The sequence below is a fragment of the Microplitis demolitor genome, chromosome 5 (assembly GCF_026212275.2).
Source record: "Microplitis demolitor isolate Queensland-Clemson2020A chromosome 5, iyMicDemo2.1a, whole genome shotgun sequence".
NCBI classification, from domain to species: domain Eukaryota; kingdom Metazoa; phylum Arthropoda; class Insecta; order Hymenoptera; family Braconidae; genus Microplitis; species Microplitis demolitor.
Genome location: NC_068549.1, coordinates 9,017,876 through 9,032,781, shown reverse-complemented (window position 1 = coordinate 9,032,781; position 14,906 = coordinate 9,017,876). Strand labels below are relative to the sequence as shown.

The following is a 14,906-nucleotide window of genomic DNA, read 5'->3' as shown; positions in this document are numbered from 1 at the left end:
CGAAGGGAGCAGGACTTATCACTTTTATATATATTCAACAATCATTCAATTTCTTCCATTGATTTTTGAGTGATTGGCATCACTTTTTGGGTTGGCAGCGTTGGGCTACCTCCCCAAGCCGGTGACCGTTCTGCCTTGCTCCGATAAGAACATACTAGCACACAAGGTGTAACAATCCACAACATTACTCCCTGCTTGTAGTTTCCGTAACGAAGGTCCACAGCGTTGCCTAAGTACAAATTATTACTCGTCCCCCTCGGATCGAAGCGGCCTATTAAAAGCCTCCGAAGCGAACATACGCCGCTTTTCCTAAGTTACTTCCACCAGAATTATTTGCGTGGGAGTAATGAAGTAGAATGCCTTACCTGACCCTTGCCTCTCCTGTCGACTCAAAGAGTTGTTTTTTTCCTATGGAAGAGGCCTAGGGACGGCTGAGAAGTACCCTCCCAGGCCTGCGTAACCCTATGAATCCACAAGCTCTAGCGGGCACCCGAGGTGTTTTAAGCCTCTAATGAATACTCTCACAGGTCCGTGTGACTTGCTTTGAGTCCACGACCCGTAGTATTCTTTTGGAGTCATTGCTCCGCTATCGCATGTGTAGCCACTCAGGCTTGTGTAGCGCCTTGGCCCACAAGACCGGACTACACTTCACTTTGATAACTACTCAAAGTTATCTTTTTGAGGAACATATAAGGTTTGAAATTTTGAAATTTTCGCCAAATTTGGATGAACATAGCTCATTCATTAACTTATATGCGCGCGCGCACCCGCACATACACACCCTAATGTATCATTTCTCTTGCCCCTTGGTCCTGTAACAGGGTAATTTTCAACCTTGCCAAATTTGGCCCCTTTATTAATTGATCTTAATAAGGGCGCCACTGGAAGATAAGACTCGGCCTTCCAGAACCGGAGATGTTAAATTTAGAAAATTCAGGGTCGTTGAATTTTACAAGAGTGAGAAAGGATGAGGAATTAAATTTATAACACAATTTTTTTTTTAATATCATTAACAATTTTATTTATCACAAATAATTTTACCCACCGGGGTTTACTTCACTTATAATTATTTTATCAACTAACGGAGTCCACCGGACTTTATTACATTGATTAATTTGTCCCCTGGACTTTATGAATTAAAATATTTAATTGGCAACTGGCCTGATCCCCTGGATCTATTTAAAACTGAGTCCCCTGGACTTATTAATATAAACTTGGCCACCGGCCTGATCCCCTGGATCTATTTAACACTGAGTCCCCTGGACTTATTTATAATGGCCACCGGCCTGATCCCCTGGATCAATATTAAAACAAAATCGGCAACTTGCCAGATCCCCTGGATCTAATTATTTCAAAATAATTAATTAAAAACTCCCCTGGAATCATTTTATATCGCACACACACACGTTTTATTTAACCAATTTACTGTCCACTGGACTTAACTCACACACACACACACACACACACAATTTAATTTTCTTCTAAAACTTTCCTTAAAATTTAATTTTAGTTATTCCTTAATCTTCTCTTTTGTATAACCGTTTACTTTAATTCATAAAAATTTTCCAGTATTAATTTTCCATCAAGTGATAGACTTTACTGACTCGAGCGACCAACGCTATCTCTCTCTATTTCGTGTCTTTCTTTCTTCGCATTCAATTTTAATTTCCTTTAACAATTTACAGACATCAACTTATTACTCAAATTTAATTAATTAAAATCTCAATCTTTATCCCGATTTTTCAGCACTTGATTTTCAGTCTTATAAATTTTATCTTACTAAATTACCGATTAATTTATCATATAACAATGACTTAATAACTACTATAATTTCTGGCCTCCTGCCGAGAAATTTTTCTCCTTAATTTACAATTAATGATTAATATATTCTGGCCTCGCTGCCGAAAATTATTTGACCAAACACGTGGTTAATTATTATTTTATTTCTTTACAATAAATTCTGGCTTCCCCCGCCGAGAATTTATTCTATCGGAGACGCTGGTTTATTAATACTTTCGATAGTTTTATACTCGATATTAATTAATTTATTAATTCTGGCTTACCTGCCGAGAATTGATTTACGCACAGCACTACGATGTTAACACTCAACTTTTCACTTGTTTACCGGATGATACCATTGGTGTCTATCTAACTTCCCTTGGTCTTTCGTTGGTTTCCGGTCTTCTGGATAAGGCTCACGGCAGATGGACGTCCGTTAGGCTTGTCGGCTCGACCGACTCTCCCCGATTTTGCTGCTGTCCTGTTGTTATATATTTTCAGCTCGGCCATTTTCGGAAACTTCCGGAAAATGGTCTCCCCACTTAATTAATTTTGGGACAGAAGTCCGAGCTTCTTCAATTAGCGCACCCGGCGACAAGTCGAAAAACTCTAACGGGTACTGGTTTGGGGTTTCGGCTCGGGTAACTGACCAGCCGTAGGAAACCACGATTTTCCTTTATGATAAATTAAATTTTACCCTGTTACAGTCCTATTGGGGAAAGTTATTTTGCCCTCTTTTAAGAGTTTTAAACCCTTATTTATATTTCAAGATCTAGCATGAACTCATACTCTAAAGAACCTCGGCTTGTAATCCGGCCTTTTGAAACCTATATCAGCTAAGTTACCTTGTCCATGTAGCTGTCCACACATGGACCTAACCACTCGTGGTTATAGCTCTGGACTATCCAAACCATCGCCTCCTAAGTAGTGAAAACTGAAGTTCCTGGCATCGAGGTTAACGCCTTAAACTACACTTTGATGTCCGAGTTTCTCGAGCCTTTTCCATGCGAGCACTGCTCTCAGCCAGTTTGGCCCTACGGTCCACCGGCTTTTGAGCTAGTTTAGTTTAGTTTATTTATTGACGATCATGGAGCTACTGCTCCTTGTGATCAAACATCAAAATACATATTATTTTGTTATATTATTAGCGATAACAACTAAAATAAAATACCATATAATTATAATTTAGACGCTATAATTTAATTTAATTTAATTTAGACGCTTACTCACTCACTCTAACACATACAATATTTTAATTAAGTAAGGCTCTACTGGTTATCTAGATCCATTAAATACAAATAGCATTTACTTCGAAATTCATTTAAACTTACTGATGTCGTAATTTTGATTGGAAGCGAGTTCCAAAAATTACAGCCGGTAATAAAAAATGACTTCTGGTAAGTTGTTGTTCGAGCAAACGGAACTAGAAGAGTATCCGTCTTGTTGAAATTTCGACGAGATGCAATATTGGGCCTAAGGACTAACTCGTGCCCAAAAAGACCTGGTCGCATAAGACATAATGCTTTATAAAATTCACATGAGATAAGCTGTAGCCTGCGACTATGAGGTATAAGCCATCGCAATTGATGTCGATGTCGCGATATAAGTTAGGTTAAGTTTGTGAATGCACAGTTACAATAGTCATATATACGCATTACTAATCCAATTACCAGTCTATGTTTTAATGGTGTTTTTAGATTAGAATCATTTAAACGAATCCTATACAAAGCATAAGCAGCACGTTTTTTAACACTGGCGATATGTGAGTACCATGATTGTGTACTGTCAAGTATAATACCCAAATATTTGAAAGTATTAACAAACTCAATGGCGACATTATTTAGGTATAGTTTGAGATTATTTACATTGTTAGCATTACTCACATTTAATTCACAAACACTGATTGTGCTGCCAAAAACCATAGCTTTCGTTTTAGATTCATTAAGACTAAGTTTATTTGCTGAACACCAGTCATCAATACGTTTAATATCATCATTCATCCATCGAATACAGTTATCAATATCTTTAGGTTTACAACGCAGATATATTACAAGATCATCTGCATATAAAAGGTATGAACAATGCTGTAAACATCGCGGCAAATCATTAATAAATATAGAGAAAAGTAGAGGACCAAGAACACTGCCCTGAGGAACACCCGAATTTATTTTAATCCATTCTGATCAATTATTAGCATTTATGAACGCATATTGAGATCGATCACTAAGATAAGAATAAAACCATTTGACACTGTTTATTGAAAAGCCGAGATTAAAAAGTTTGCGTATAAATAGTAGATGATCAACAGTATCAAAAGCTTTTGTAAAGTCAAAGTATACTGCAATAGTGATCTCTCCCTCATTAATGCCAAGTCTAATATCATCTATAAATCTCAGTACAGCAATCTGGGTCCCCATACCTTCCTTAAAACCAGTCTGCCTATTATCTAGAAGATCATTTCTCGATAGGTATTTAATAACTTGTTGATAAATCACTCTTTCAAGCACTTTAGATAAGGCACAAAGTAGTGATATAGGTCTGTAATCCGAATGCGATGATGGCTGACGAATTTTCTGTAATGGTTTCACTATAGACCGCTTCCATAATGATGGGAACAATCCATCATTAATAGATACATTAAATAAGTTAATAATGAATGGCAATAATTTAACAGGACTTTAAACACTTGTATCGAAAAACCATCAATTCCCATTGCACTAGTAGAAATACGCTTGATTGCACTTTCAACACTATTTACCTCAGTATCACGAAGATGAAACTGAAACAGAGGATCTTCATAGTAATCGTCTGGAACACATTCGTCAAAACTCAATAGTGGATCACCTGAAGAGATAGAGGCAAAATGTTTGTTTAGGTCATAAGGCGGTATCAACTGCTCATTATTGTTATGTGCTCTTTTTCTTGTAAGTCCTAGATTATCAATCACTCTCCAAATGGCTTTAGAGTTGCCTTTGGATTCATATTTAGTTTGTAGATACTTGTTTTTAGCTATGGAGATCCTTCTTTTACATTCACACCGAAGATCGATATATCTACCAAACAAAGCATTTGATCCTTATCGCTTCGCAGCTCTATAACAAGCATCTCTCTCTTTTTTCAATGAACGTAGTTCAGCAGATAACCACGGAGCAGGTGGACGGCTTACGGAAAAAGTTTTCAATGAAGCAACATCATCTAAAAAGTCATCAATCATAGAATTGAACAGTCCAAGCTTAATGTCAATATCCAATTGATCATCAAACTCATCCATATTATAATTTGCCATGAAGTTTCCTGCAGCTTCTTGATCTATATTCTGTAGAGGTCTGGAAGTAACTATAGTCCGTTTGTGGGCCAATGTATTATATTTAACAGTTAAGTAGGTCAGATCATGTCCTGATAGAAACGGCTGAAAAGACTGTCCCCAAGAAGAAATCATTGCGAGATATCAATCCAGGTATCTGACGTTCTTGTATGATGTGTAGGATCCATGCGAATTATTTTCAGTCCTTGAGAAGCAAAGTATTCCCTTAAATTTGAAGAATCCTGAGTTTGTGTCAGCAAATTAATGTTAAAATCACCTATCACGCAAATAAATTTATGTTTCTTTGTATGGCTTGCTAATCTATCTTGAAATATTTCTAAGTGGTCAGCTTTTGGAGGCCTGTAACCTACTGCAATTAATAGCTTTGGTTGAGATGGGCTCCAGACCTCGGTAATGAGGAACTCCGGAGTACCATCTTCTGATTGTGATATTGACGATGCTAGTATACGAGATTGCAGTCCGTCGTGAACAAATAATACTACACCCCCACCTACTCGCCTACGACGATCTACACGTAAAATATTATAAGATGGCAAAGCGATTTGAGCATCAGTAATTGCCTCATTTAACCATGATTCAGTCACTGCAATAATATGGTACTGATTCATAAGAAAATAATCTCTAAACTCATCAAGGTGAGCATTAGATGCTAAAGACTGTGCATTAAGACAACAAATATTTATGATTGGTGATTTTAGAGCATCAGGATTTGACTTTGATGTCGTGGATATTAAATAAGAACTTGATAATCTGGGCGGTGGTATGTGACAGCCATGTAGTGAGTCAACGTCTGATAAGAGTTATAATTTAATGAGCGATAAATCTGTGCTCGGCAAAATTTTAATTGGCTTGGTTGTGGGATCCTTCCTTAAGAATACAGCACCGTTGCTGATCCATATAGATCTCGGGCTTATTTCTGTAAACTTTTTACGGACTGCATCACGTAGTTTCTGCAATTCGAGTGGTATTCGATGTGTGATGGCAGACCAGTTGGGGCGGACCCGTTTCGTTTTTTTTGTTTTATTCTTACAACTATTGATTCCTTATATCTACTACTATACTAGCTACTATTTATCTAAATTACTACTATTCTTATACTATGACTACTTGTTAACTACTAAACCTATAACTAGGATGCTTATGCTAACTACTATTTATTACTGTACTTAAAACCTACTTTTTTATAATAACTAGGACTACTATTTAATTACTACTTATTTACTATTTGTGATATATTACTATTATTATTATTACTTACGACTAAACCTAAAACTAGGGTACTTATTCTAATAACTATGACTACTTAATGCTACTTGTAACGATTAACGAAACCTAAAACTATGGTACTTATTATAACTACTATTTTGTACTTAAAACCTATTTATCTAATACTAATTACTACTTGTTTATTGTAATCTACTTAAATATTGGTATTATAACTATTATTTACTATTATTTCTATTAATATACTTAAACTATTGCTATAACTATAGTGGATTTATTTACTATGGCTGTGTCATATTATTACTAAGATTTTGTGTGATATTACATTGGTACGAGTGTATAGAATGGTAATATGAATACGCGCCGAGTGAAAATATTCTAAGTCCCGAGCCAGTAAATTTAAAGGAGAAGGAAAAAAATGTGAAAAATAATTCCATATGAATCTTTTAAAAGATTCAAGAGATTGAAAGGAATATAAAATAAGACAAAATATGAAAAATGATGTGAGAGAGTTTTAATTTAACTTAGTATTTTAATCGCGTATTCTTTCATTCTCTCTCCGTTCGCTCGCGAGTGCGTAAGCCGTAAGGCTAACTTCTCCGTATTGGATGTTTACTCAAAGTCTTAAACACATTCTTTTTCCTTTCAAACCATTTTTATATTTCGTTAAATTATATTTTTTTCAATTCTCACTGATATTAAAACACAAAACTTAGAAGAAATTCAATCTCTTGAATAATATTTCATCGTTTTTCTGCTTCCTTTGATTTTTGACGGTTGGACTTAGCATATTTTCTCGATCACTACGCTTTAGAAAGCAACGCTAGAGGGCGATGGAATTTATCCTTTTCCGTATGTGTGACGGATGGCTCAAGTAATAAAAGCGCTCGTTAAAGCCCGTATTGGGCAACTTAGTCTCCCGAGACGTTTTCTGGAGGAAGACCATTCCCTGGACAACATCTGGAACTTCGACTACCCCGAGTCCGACCGGACCAAGGTAAGCGAAATTTTGATTCTCGGGGAGATTTAAGGGTCCCCACTCTGAGGCCTTCTGCCAAGGGGTGGTAGGTAGAACTAGCCGTGTAGGTGGGGGTTTGACGGAGACCATCCGTTTACCCTCAGGGAAGGGGAACTCGTGCAGGGCCGACGGGGAAGTCGACCAGACACCCCTGAAGCATCCGGGAGAGGGGTAGACCCGCGTTACTAGTCCGCGTAAATTGTGTGTGTGTGGGAATTGACCGCGTAACCGTGTGTACGTATTTACAGAACCGTGATAAACCGTGATTTGAAATAGTTTTAAATAATTAAAAAACCGTAATCATTTATTGTAAAGGTAGTAGAACAAGGGCTCGAAGCCTATGTAAAGGTTTGATTTGAATAAACTTTAAAGTATTACATTTAATATTGTCTATCTTTTGAAAACCCCCTTTGTTTTCAACCCTGGACTCCGGCGAGCTAAACCGAGCCAAAGGGGTAGTTTTGTATATCTTCTAATTTTGCTTTCTGGGATATTTTATTGGCTAATCATTAAATTTCCTTGCATTCAGATATTATTTGTCTATTTACTGTTTTGTCTTTTCTGGTTCTGATTTGGTTCATTTCCGACTTATCAATTAATAACTTTTAATTGGCAGCTGAAATCAACCCCAGTTTTACCCGTTACAGATGATTGATGCTTATTCTACTTGACGATAAGGTAGAGTCAATAAACGAAGCTAAAAGATTCGGATGTTTTTTCTTCACACTGATGATTTGATTGCACTTTGCCGATGACGCAAGCTCAACGAGTATAGCTCTCGACCTGATACGACCATTGTTTAATTGAGGGTCTAAAGGCTTTCGTCCCATTCGTTGTACGTATACAATATCATGCTCGGGCAATTGAACATCGATTACGTTGGCCAGAGCTGGAAGAAAATCTTTTTTAAGCTTCCGAGGATTAGTCGTAGTGTCAGTCTCAGGAACTCCTGTAATAACAAGTTGATTAGAGACGCTTAGACAAGCCATACATAATAACATAGTGTCCTCAGCAGACTTAGTTATCGTAGATGACGCTATTGCGATCTTATTTTCAATAACATCTAAGCGGGAGTCATGTGACACGATTTTTTGAGAAATATCATCGACACTACTTGTAATTACTTTGACTTCTGCAGCAACTGTAGAAATTTTATTTTGACAAGATTTTAGCTCTCGACGAATGACCTTGTTGTCTTCTTTTAGTTCATTAACATCAGTAGCCATACCTTCCAAAGTCTTTTGCATTCCTTTTAAGCCTTGTATTCTCCTGTCAATTTTAGTGAGCAAACTACTTAATTTGTCAACACTATCATTAAAATAGCAGCAAGGACACTTTTGTTGTATAGCTTCTGGAACATCTATTTCATCAATAGCAAGCTTCGTTGTGACACAGACAGAATGATATACATGTGCACATTTCAATTTCGTTCTGACAGAATCAGATACTTTTTCAATCTCTACATAACAGAGAGCACACTTTGGTTTTACCATCGTGTCTCGTGAGTGATTTCAACGGTCGATAATGATAAAACAATCGATAACTGTAATGAGTACCAGTTCGATGCACCGTAGCGCAAATGTACAATCAAAGCGACTGTGACTAGCTGTTGACAAATCTCACAAATTTATATAGCCAATGACTAAAAGCCGACACTGATCAATAAAATAAATTAAATAATAAGAATTAATAAACCTTTCAAGTAACTAATTCGCTCGAATCAATCACAAAAAATCAACACTCGATAACAATAACAACTTTCAAAAATCACTAGCGGTTGAACAGAAGCTACAGTCGAAATATGACAGAGTGACAAAAAAAGACGTTCAGTTGTAACAACACACTCTAGCGTAATCATCTACTAGCTACTCTAGGGTATGAGAACGTTCGTTCAGCTTTTAATCTTTTTGTACTTTCTTTGACTGATCCTTAGTCAAAATCATGTGCTCAAGGAGTAGTATTCGATAGTCATAAGTCGCTTAGACGAAGTAAGCGACATGACGTCTTAGTTTAGTTCCTTGGTACACTTACACCAAGGTGCGTGCACATGAGCACGCACACACACACACACACACACACACCCACCCACCCACACATACACACACACACATATTTTTCAGGTATTTTATACCCCTGTATCCTGAACCCTTGGATACTTGAGTGGACTCTGAGAGACTACCACTCTTTCCTTCTTTCCCAAACAATAATGTCCGTCTGGATCGGCAGTGACATCTGTTGGTTTCCCTTTCAGTACTTGTAGCGGTAGCCACGAAGAGGCCAGTGTGTGCTTACCCGGCCCATTTTAGGCCACTTTTGGGCCATACCGCCTGGCGAGTGAGTTAATTGAGTTTTGGAGTTGCTCGACTACGAGTATACTGGCTAGTCGAGCTTGGAGTTTTGGAGCAAGTGGTTGCAAGTCGAAGAGCCGCCGAGATATGCCTCGACCGCAACCCTCGACTGATGTTGTTATGGAGCCTGTGGCTCTAGGTAATGTGCTATGGGAGCCGATTGTCGTGATGTTTGTCGTTCCGGATATAGGCCTCCGCATATTACCACATTATTTATTTATTTTTAAGATTTATCTGAGGAAGTGTATCGAGTGTTGGAAATTCGTCGTCATTGAGAGGTTCCCGAAGTCATACTCAGGTATTTCTTTGGCTGACGGGCTGAGAGGACTAGACCGCGAGCCTTTTGAGGCTCTCAGTGTCTCCCGCATTATATTCAAGATATTTCATTTGATTTCTTTCCTTTATTTTATTTGATTTATAATTTAATGAATCGGCTACTTCAACGGAGTAAGAACCGCGGCTCTCTCTCTCTCTACAACCTAGCATACTAACGCACCAAGACATGCCGCTACCACCGTCCATGTCTCTAATCTCCTAAAGATTTATATTTTACGTTTTCAATTTACGTGTACGTAAAGACCAGCTGTCGATACTAGGGAAATAAAGATCAGCTGACGCCTGTCAGGATCCGGAGAAAATGAGAGACCGGTCGGCGAAGTGTAATGTGGCCCGGTTTTGTTTTGAGTCCTGATTTTGTTTGATTCGAATAGTTGAGTAATTTTATTGAGTAAAATTTATGTGTACCCGGGAAAAAATTATCAGACCTGACGTTGCCTGTTCATGTATGATCAGGCGTGAAATTGTCACGATATTGGAATATCGCGGCAGTCTCGTATCAGGTCGGTGAGCAACAGAGGGCAGCACACGCTGCTCACACGTCTCATCCGCTATATTATAATTATTTTGTTTACATATAAGATTTTGTCTTAATAATTGCGATAATAATACTTTATTGATTTCCTAGGTATAAATTGTGTTGAACTCAGGAAAATTTACTGATTAATTTAGGTATATAATTAGATTTTTGTAATGCTGGGAAAAATAATTGCGCATTGGATTTATATGCTTATGATTATTTTGATTGGTTGACGCATGCGCGTCAACGCAACAGTTGGCGTCCGTAAATTTATTTATAACAAATGAATTTACTAGTTTTATGAATAAATCACTGGTTGATTTATCGTTAAATCATATTAAGAATCAATTATGAAAGAGACAATTGGTCATTTAGCGTCGGGAACTGGATAAATTACACGACCCAAGTTATGTATTATGTTGGTGGTACTGTATAGAAATAACGCGACAAATATATATATTCACTGGTCGAAGTGAGATATACGGCAAAATGACGCCGGCTGAGGTGCCGGCGTGAGATTCACGTGCTGCCATGGTCAGACGTGGGATAGTCTCTATAAGAGTAGCGTGTGTGCTCCTGTTAAATTAAGATAATTATAAATTTGACGCCATTTGGTAGTTTCAGTAAATACTCTAAATCCATTGGCATTATTTGAGAATTTTGAAGAGTACCCGGGGAAAAAGGTTCAGATCTAACCACATATAATTATATCTGATCAGACCTGACAAAGTAGATCTGGCCAAATCTGATCGGATATTATTATATGTGGTCAGATCTGAACCTTTTTCCCCGTGGATCCCTATTAAAAAAAATATTAAATTGCGAAAAAAAAAGATAATTTCAATTCAATCCGGAATGTAATCTGATATATTCGGAACATTACTTAGAGGAATTATAAATGATTTTAATTAATGAAAGAATTCCGGTCACTGCTAGGCTCGAACCTGCATCCTTCCGATTCAAAGTCTTTGATACTATCCACTGCGCTGACCTACGTATGTGATCGCGTGAGTGTTAATAACTAGATATGAACAATTTTCAATAATAATACAATGTATACATGATTATATCTGAGCAGATATAATGAAATTTGATCATTTAAAATGTATTTAATTCAAATGTAGTTGTATCTGATCAGATCTTACGAGATATACGCAGATCTGACTAGATACAATCATGCCTGACATTGTATCTAGCCCAGATCTAATTATATCTGATTAGATCTGACCGGATCCAAACGATGGTTGGCCAGATTCAATGAGATCTGATCATGTCTAAATATTAGATCTGATCAGATGTGGATAGGTTTGCAAAGATATAATTATATCTGGTCAGATCTAAACCCTTTTCCCCGGGTATTAAAGGAAATACATTTATCGTATTAAATTCAATCAAGGGGGTTGAATAATTACGTAAACCGTAAGTACTTTTGGCTATTACATTGGCGTGTAATTTGGTTCCCGAGTTGGTGATCATTTGTCCGTCTCATGAGAGCGAGCGAGATAACGAACTTTGAGTATTAATATTTTTCATAAGTATATGATGGAATGCGTGATTATTGTGCCCAGTAAATACTAATACAATGAGTGAAAATATTCAGTATTATTTTATTATTACCAAATATTGATTGTGATAAATATTTGGTTATTTTTTTTTTTCATTATTATTTATATGCATTAATTATTATTTCATTATTAGTACAAAGTATATGCGATAAATAGTCGATGGGATTTCAATAATTACTTATGATTTTATGTATTATTTCTTATTATTGGTTATGATATGCGTCACATATTTGATTGATTATTATTTCTTCTTGATTGTTATTTGTTATGATTTACAAATTAATATTAGTACTATCGCGTAAGAAATATTACGCATATAAATTATTTGTGATTAATAATTATTATTTATTTACAATTAGTATAGACTAGGAATTATTATTTTGCGAGTTATTTTTATTATTTCAAAGTTATTATTGTTTTCTTGCGAGCGTGCGGCATTGTACGCCCAAGTATTCATAAACAATTATTATTATTTGTATCTATGGTGATATCGAGTGCAATTAAATATTATTTGGGAATTTTATGAGATTATAAATAATTGGCGAATAGTGTTTTTTGCAAATATAAATTATTAATTTTATATAACATTTAATTTTATGATTTAAAATATAATTGAGAAACACATGGTCACCAACCCGGTAGTTATTAAACTTTATTTGTTTAATTAATAGCTATCTCTTTCGTGCTAATCCTTTTCTTGACCTGAAAACTGCTCCCTGATCATTTCATTTATTTTTTTTTTCCTTCCATTTTTTATTTTTATTTTTATTTAAATTTGTTCGTGGAGGTGCACGAACTGGCGCCCAATTCGGTTTTCTAACCCAGCCTGAGAAGAGCTGTGTGTCCCGCGGAGATTTGAAGCATCTCCAAACGGGATTTTGTTTTGGTTATTATTTTATTTTCAGTTTTTCACTGTCGGAGGGCCATAACGGCTATTTCACACAAACCACACTCCGCTGTGGGACGTGTGAAATAGAAGAGAACGTTATAAAATTAGACATGATCAGGCGTGATTATACCTGCCCATGCCTGTTCATGTCTGAAGCGTTGAATACGCTCAGGCCTGATCATACCTGTCCATGCCTGTTCATGTCTGAAGCTTTAAATACGGTCAGACCTGATCATACTTGTCCATGCCTGTTTATGTCTGTTCATGCCTGTCCATGTCTGAAGCGTTGAATACGCTCAGGTCTGATCATACCTGTCCATGCCTGTTCATGTCTGGTCCTGCCTGATATATGAGATTAAATTTAAAATCTTAGTTATAATTAAATATAACTAACTTAGTTATAATTAAATATATAATTTCATATAATTATAAATCAATAATTAATAAATTAAACATAAAATTTTTTTTACCAAGAATCTATCACGTATAAGATTATTATTACTTGAAGTTCATATGAAACTATCTTTGCAAGTCAATCTCTTAGGTCAGCGGGTAGCGGGTTAAACTTCCGAGCGTAAGGTCCAGGGTTCAAATCCTGCACACGCCCGAATTTTTTTTTTATTTTTATAGAAATAATTATATATAATTGTATAATCTAGTTATCCATAATTGTATATAATTATCTAGGGCCATTTTTTATTTATAATTTTTTTACCCGGATGGGACTGAACAGACATGAACATACATGATCAGACCTGAACATGTTTGGCCAGGTCTGGTCAAGCATGGTCATTTTTCATGTCTGATTAGGCCTGAAGACTCATACCTGTTCATGTCTGATCAGGTCTGATCATTTTTTCCCGGGATATTGTAGTTGAGTCTGATCGAGAATTAAAAATATACGTTACAATTTATATACATGGGTATTTTTTATTCAATACTTTAAATTAAAAATTGCATGCCTCATAACCCGAAGCGTTTGAAGTAGTGCATTACTCTCATCATGTCAAAGTCAAGCAAGTTTTTATTTATTAATATCAATAAATAAAATAAAGCTATGATTCATAGAACTTTATCATTACTATGATTGAAAGAAATAAGTTTATTTAATTCAAATTTTCCCGCTACTATATTCAAGCACCTTCGCGTGCACCTAAAAAATTATACAGACCTGATGTTTACATCTGTCAAAATAAAAAGTTACTAAATGCCAAATATAATGTTGAAATTTACTAAAGAACTACGACAACTGTGTATTTATAATAACTGTAAGTACTTTTTTTAATATTTTACGTGTTTATAAAATTACTTGTACGAAGCCCTTTTTCGATAAATATTAAACTTTTTTTTAAATACTTACATAAGATAAATGTGGTATTGACAGATCAAGGTCGAAGAAAATATTATTTTTCTATCTCGGGCTTTAGACTTTGTTAGCATTAACTAATGATTTTGAAAAAAAGATATACATTTTTTCATTCATTTAAAAACTAAAATTTTTTGCATTTTATTACTTTAAATAATTTTAATTTGATTTTAAAGTTTATTAGCTCTAGTACTTTTTTTTTAGTGCGGCTGCTAGCCACCAGACAGTGCCACTTTTTTTTGGAAAAAAAGTGGAGGACACTCTCAGAGAATGGCCTTAAATAATTTATTTTGTTTCTATCCACCTTAGAATATGTATTTTTTATGAAATATTAAATCATTCAGAAAAATTTAATCCATTTTAAATTAATGGAAAATGAAAATAAAAAAAAAAGCGAAAAATGAAAATGAGAAAAAAAATGAAATTAACGTTTTTGATTCTTAACTTTCGATATATTTTAAATTTATTAATTATTAATAAAAGAAATTTATCTTTTGAAAATTCATTGAACTTATTTACTTCAAAAATAACTCATT

At 35.5% G+C, this 14,906-nt stretch overlaps 1 protein-coding gene across 5 annotated transcripts in view; it reads left to right on the top strand.

Moving 5' to 3' along the window:
• Positions 1 to 14,906, top strand: part of LOC103577388 (coiled-coil domain-containing protein AGAP005037) — a 104,344-nt gene that overhangs the window by 61,171 nt on the left and 28,267 nt on the right. The window lies entirely within an intron of this gene.